This window comes from Limulus polyphemus, unplaced genomic scaffold (genome assembly GCF_000517525.1).
Source record: "Limulus polyphemus unplaced genomic scaffold, Limulus_polyphemus-2.1.2 Scaffold1489, whole genome shotgun sequence".
Lineage (NCBI taxonomy): Eukaryota > Metazoa > Arthropoda > Merostomata > Xiphosura > Limulidae > Limulus > Limulus polyphemus.
In genome coordinates, this window is record NW_013667099.1 from 36,758 (window position 1) to 43,528 (window position 6,771).

A 6,771-nucleotide genomic window follows, 5' to 3' on the forward strand; every position below is an offset into this window, starting at 1 on the left:
CAAAAACAAACAAACAAACTAATCTCACAAAGACTAATCCAAATAACACTGCAACCCGATCAGCCAAAGTGAGCACAAAAACTATAGGAATCACACTTTACGTGTTGTTGTTGGTTCTAGGAAGACGTGCACTATTCAAAACAAAATCTTGAATGTATGGTGATCAATATGTCATTAAAAGTGTTAAGTATGGGCATTTCTATAATTAAAGCTCTATCGGGAAACAGTTGGAAGAAAAACCACGAATTTGACAGATGGTACAATATTTTCGACAGAGAATTAAACTTTTGACCTGGAAAATTTTTTGAGTGTTTTTCAAATGCGCCATCTGAGAGTTTTATATTTACTTTGCGATTTTCGTGTGACTTTCATAGCAAGTTATTTATCTTGAACACCGTCTTTTTTCAGTTTGTCTGAAAAACACATCACTTACATTGAAATAACAATCTTAAATGAGAGGGAGAATTATCTTTAAACAATTATTAAATAATTCTAAAGAATCTTTACGTTATGGATATCCAAAAACAGACGCAAAATGTTTAAATATTACGAACTAGAAGAGAAAAAAAAGACTTGACTGCAAGTTAAGAGAACCACACAATCCTACCGTAATTAGCAAGCAGTTAAACAAGTTGGGATTACGATATTATGGAGAAACCAGAGATGTTTTTGACATGCATATGCTAGTAACTTGTATTTATAATACAAAAAAAAACACCAATGCATCCGAAATAAATAACAAAAACGCTGGTTGACTTATCCAAAATTCTCAAGATGTTGCTCAGAAAATGTTTTTTGTCTTTATTTAATTTTGTTATCAATAAATGTTTGGGAATTTATTTAACTTACAATTTAGTAAATAATATGAGTTAAATAAAGGGGGATTAGAAAAAATTGCTATATTTGTAAACAAAATGTCAACAGAAAAACACTGAGAATCTCAAGACTTATAAATGAATTTATACATGTCCAAGCTATCTGAAATTTAGTTCACCTAAGACAAGTAGTTTTTAAAATGTTAAGTATAGGATCTATTTTTTTGCAACCACCATTTACTATATATTATAAATAACTAGGTTATTCAGAGCACAATGTTTGATTACGCGATCATTTATAGAAGGTATTTTAATCTGCTCAGTGTTTCTTTTTCATTGCTTATTCGGGGGGGGGGGGGCTTTCCACTTTCACTAGTAAAAGTAGAAGGTTGCTATTGATGACTTTGTTGAAACGAAGCATCAAGTGTAGTATAGCGTACTTAACCTCTGTACGATATTAGTACAAGCGTACGTTTGTACAATTATATTTCCTCGAGTTTCAGGTATTTATACAGCTTCTTAAGTTTTAATTGATCTAGTAGCTTGAAATATTTGGACTAAACATTTACTTACATAATAGAAGCTGTTTAAATGTTTTATCATCTAACAGACCTGTTTCATTTTGCGACTTTTCTTCATATAAAAGGCTCTGAACAACTGTAGTGACCGATGACCCTTACGTCAGAGTTCTTAAAGTGAAGACTATTGATGTGCTAAACGTAAGTACTTGACAGCGAAGACTCAATATTAGTAACAATAGTTTAATGTGTAGTTTCCAACGTGAAAGTTTTATATAGATGTGTGTTTTTCAAAACAAACGGTGGTGAATGTACACTTATGAGGCTGACTCTGGAGAGAGAGAGAGAGAGAGAAACGTTCCGATTATTCACTTACTTTAGAAAAGTAGAATTCTTTATGCGCAAATTGTTTGAAAACAGCTCTTCACCCCCTCACCGTGTTTAACTATCCTCCCAGTTTCCAGCACTCAGCGTCTTTATCCTAAAGGATCATCTACCCTAGATCAACGAAAAGATAGCAGTCTTTGTGTTTAGTAAATGCACAATTTGTAAGCAAGCTCTGTAGTAAAGATGGATAGCACATCAATCTTGTATGCTAAGTCCATAGATCTTATCGCTACATGCAACCCAAAAAAGATATTTTAAAAACGGCTGAAGGAAGTGTGTTGTATGGTAGCGGTACGTCCAGCACGTGAAATCATCTTGTGCTTGACTAGCTAATACATCTGTTTAAATAATTCCAACAACTTTCTGTTTTAGTGACTGCCATTTTGGCGTATACTTAGATTATCTGGGTGTAGATCTAGACTTTTGAAAGTTGCACAGTGACCAACGCTTAAATGGTGACTGGATATATGTTTGTTTACTCACGAAACGTCACTGACCCTTGCAGTGACCAGCACACGGAAGACTGTAACAATGACAGGCCAGCCGGAAGTGACCACTATAGAGCTAAGTTATGAGGTAGCGGAAGTCGTTATTCTCTGAATAAAATGTATCAAATGTCGAGACTGATGTACACACGAGTGGCAGCTTCTCAGGTCCGTGAAGTGAGACGGTAAACAGTTCTACTCGTGTGTGTGTGTGTATAAACGCGAACTATTTACATCACACATATATACTACCTACCCAGGAAGAACATAAAGTGAGTAGGCAAGTTTCAGAGCCTTTAGGTGACGGGATGAAAAGCTGAAAGTGAAAAACACATTGGTGAAGGACTCTTGTACGAAGAATAGTGTTTGCCAACACTAAGTTTTAGACCATTATTATCCCTTAAGCAGATGGTTTACATGGCAACAGGGGAGTAGCAAACATTGCGTACTTACTTTAACCATTCTTTCGTCTTTTCGGTTCTCTTTCGTCTTAAGAGGACCTGAATTATCACGGAGAGAGATTCTGCACAATAAAGATTACGTAATTCTTGAAAAATGGCCTAGTTTTCGATAAAGAGCTTACGAAAAAATCATATAGTTCAATACACATTATCAAAACATCGTACATATAGATTGTCGTTCAGTACGGTGGCTAATATAATTCTATTCATAAGTTCTGTGGATTGATAATTAATGCAACCTTTTTTCAAATACATCCTATTTAGCCCAATAGTCTTTAAATTTCGTCCACCGTTATAGTCTAAAAATACCACTGTTGGCTAAGATATTTTTGTAAAGAAATAGGTTTTATAATGGTGTAAATCCAACTACTCAGTCATCCAATATCAAACCTGGCTGCACTTATTATAGTAGAGATCGTCTTTCTATGATTAAACTTGGGAAAATATGTTAGTACTGTTGGGTATTTAAGTAGCAGTATTAATGAATATTATAGTGAATGTAAATGTTCATTGCCACAACATTTAATAAAACTGTTGACCACCTGGTAAAGCCTGTGCTTTTTTGGCCTGAAAAAAGAACGGTATTTTTAGGACAAGCGGGAAAAAAAATCTATATGTTAATGTCGGAGACGAAACCCACCTAATTGCTTAAAAATCGGTAAGTAACAGTTCTTATCTTGACTACTGTACACTTACAAATTTCGTTTCTACAAGACATTGGACGCTGTTACGGAGAATATTTTTATCCAGTGTAATCACTTAATATATCATTCTTAAATAATAAGTATATAGAAACACGAAGATTGAAAATTTACAGTTTTGTGAAAACATGTGGGTGTATTTTACTTTCAATCATTATGGCACGAACTCTTCTAAAAACTCAGTCCAAACAACCGCGCACTATCGATTTATGACTTTAATACAATAATCTCTAGGCTTCCGTTGTCGTAGCGACGGCACGGAAGAATTGGCATATGTCACGCCCCCTTTTGTTAGTTGACTTTTTTATTATTATTTTATCCACAGCACTTGCTCAGTGAATCATGATATCTAGTTATCAATATATTTTATAAGCCCGCAAGGTTGAGTTTTAACAGGTGACACACATGTTGAATCTTAAACACGTAACTTGTTTCTGGTAGGGCACCAAACTCGCTCATTAAATGTATTAAGTTACGGAAAAAACACTTCTGTCATCGAAACTAGAATGTCAGCAATAACAGATGAAGACTGCACGATGTCTCTCCGCCTCAAAGCGACAGCGTTACACTATTATTAATCTGGATAAATTATGTTTCTTGAAACAAAGCACAAAACATGGTATTTTCAAAAAGAATAAACGTATCTAACGTTCAGCATTTCTAACTTGGATTTGTTTTCCCTATACAGGATGAGTGCATTACTTGTAAATTTAAATCAAGTGTTGAAATTTGTCTGTTCTTATTAATTAACACAGATGTTATAAAAATCTAAAAAGCATTATAAAATTAGAACATAATATCGAGCAGGTTAAGGGAAGAAAAAGTAACGAGGCAAACAAGCTATAATTGGACTTAAGACTAGATGTACTTCCGCAAGGTCCCCGAAAGTGTTCTGTTTGAAGAGTAAATAAAACCAAAGTTAAGAGTAAGAAATATTTCTCTTTCTTGCTTTTGAAGCTCATATGTAATGCTGTGTTATAGTCTACAGAATGCATAATTCTTCTCGAAATCCATGGCATAGGCACGGTTTACTGACGTCATAACAGTACAAATTGCAACGTTAAGCATACCTTATGTGACGTGATTTTAGTGTCTATTGACAGACAACACACTACTGTATCGTGGTGCAAGTCTTAAAACAAGTGACCCCTCCAGACAGCCTTCGGCCCCTTTTCCGAGAAATTATCTCCTATCATGCACATTCTCTGACGACTAAATTTTACTTTCAAAAGAAGACCAGTGGAGAGCGTTTCTACAAGTTTTTTTTTTCTAAGGTGGTAGGGGGGGGGGCGTAATGCGTAAGTGATTGAAGGCGCGGTTAACGTTTGCTTAAACGTTCAGTACAAATTTAGTACAATTCGTACACATTTTTTGCCGCTCTCATGGGCCTGCTGGTTGACAGTGTTGGACCCGTCGGTGAGCCAAGGGAGGTGGGGGGGGGGGGTCAAGTTACCTCAGTGAAAAACATAGCAAAATACTCGCAGTTTTTAACTTATAACATGCTTCCACCCAGAGGTGTAGATATAGAGGATGATTGTTTGTGATTCAGTACTAGTACGTTTGATATGTAGGGGAAACGTGTCCCCCCCCATTTCTCCTACTTATCACTCCTATGCCTCCAGCAACTACCAAATAATAGTACTTGAAAACCTTTATATTGAAAGCTTATTGTCCAATTCACATCAACGAAATGCGATTAATTAGAATATCTGCTTGTTTGGGAAAACAATCGTGTTATTCTTACTCAATTAGGCGTAACACTAAAAACAAGGTACCGGCTTCTAATGAAAATATAGTATTACTATTATGTGAGATTCCTTAAAGTTTTGTTTTCTCTGGGTTGTAGATTTAATTAAACTTTCATTAAAATCACATTAACTGCATTCAGTTTATTTCGATCATGTTTCTGATCTCAGACCAACAAAGATTAAAATAAATATACATCACAATGACTATAAAAATAAGTTTTATAGATCTAGTCCGTATAAATTTACAGCTTGAGTTTGTGATAATTAATAATTCATTGCATAAACATAGAATCTGTTTTTCTAACTTCTTTTCAAATAACCAGATCTTATAACTTTATTATCATTAATATTTATCTATAATAATTTGAAATAGAAGTTAAACACAGCTCTGCAAACAATTATTTCTAGTATATTTTCACTTTTGTGATTTTTTTACTAACTCTTTTGTGTTGTATGTGTGATTCGAATCATCCAGTTCTTCCGACTGGGATCATGTTTCAAATCGCAATCATTCACAGCAAGAAGGCAACTATTTGTGATTCAAATCATCCAGTTCTTCCGACTGGGATCATGTTTCAAAACGCAATCATTCATAGCAAGAAGGCAACTATTTGTGATTCAAATCATCCAGTTCTTCCGACTGGGATCATGTTTCAAAACGCAATCATTCATAGCAAGAAGGCATCTATTTGTGATTCAAGTCATCCAGTTCTTCCGACTGGGATCATGTTTCAAAACGCAATCATTCATAGAAAGAAGGCAACTATTTGTGATTCAAGTCATCCAGTTCTTCCGACTAGGATCATGTTTCAAAACGCAGTCATTCACAGCAAGAAGGCAACTATTTGTGATTCAAGTCATCCAGTTCTTCCGACTGGGGTCATGTTTCAAATCGCAGTCATTCACAGCAAGAAGGCAACTATTTGTGATTCAAGTCATCCAGTTCTTCCGACTGAGATCATGTTTCAAATCGCAATCATTCACAGCAAAAAGGCAACTATTTGTGATCCAAGTCATCCAGTTTTATCCGACTAGAATTATGTTTCAAAACGCAATCATTCATAGCAAGAAGGCAACTATTTGTGCTTCAAGTCATCCAGTTCTTCCAACTGGTATCATTTTGCAAAACGAGATCAATCTCAAGAAGCAAAGACTCTTTAAACGGTCAGTGACGATCCTTTTGGTCAATGATAAAATGCAAATTGTCAGTGATAACTTTGGAGTTGGTCAGTGTCAGAATAAAAGTATTGGTTAGCAAAAGAGAATAATTAAATCACAAAATTCAACTTCGTGTTTTGTTATTTTGTTTTAATTCAATCCTCCATTAATACTCAAATGTCTAGTAAGCCTTGCGTAGTTAGACTCCCGGTAAAGTTGTCCAATATTCATCCGCATCGTCTTGAACATATCGTCCATGTGTTAGCTACGAAACTAGGTGCGGATTGGCCTTGCGATAGAACTGTGGATTTCGTATTTGGCGAGCTGAGTTTGAATCCGTGCGATACTACAAACTATTGTCCGAAAACGATTAAGCACTAAGCATTTTCACTAAGTTGTGAATAAAGAACATTAATCTCTTTCAATAACTGTACTCTACGACAAACATTCATTTCGAACCAAACCAAACCTCGTTTTTTTTTTTTTTAAGAAACTTTC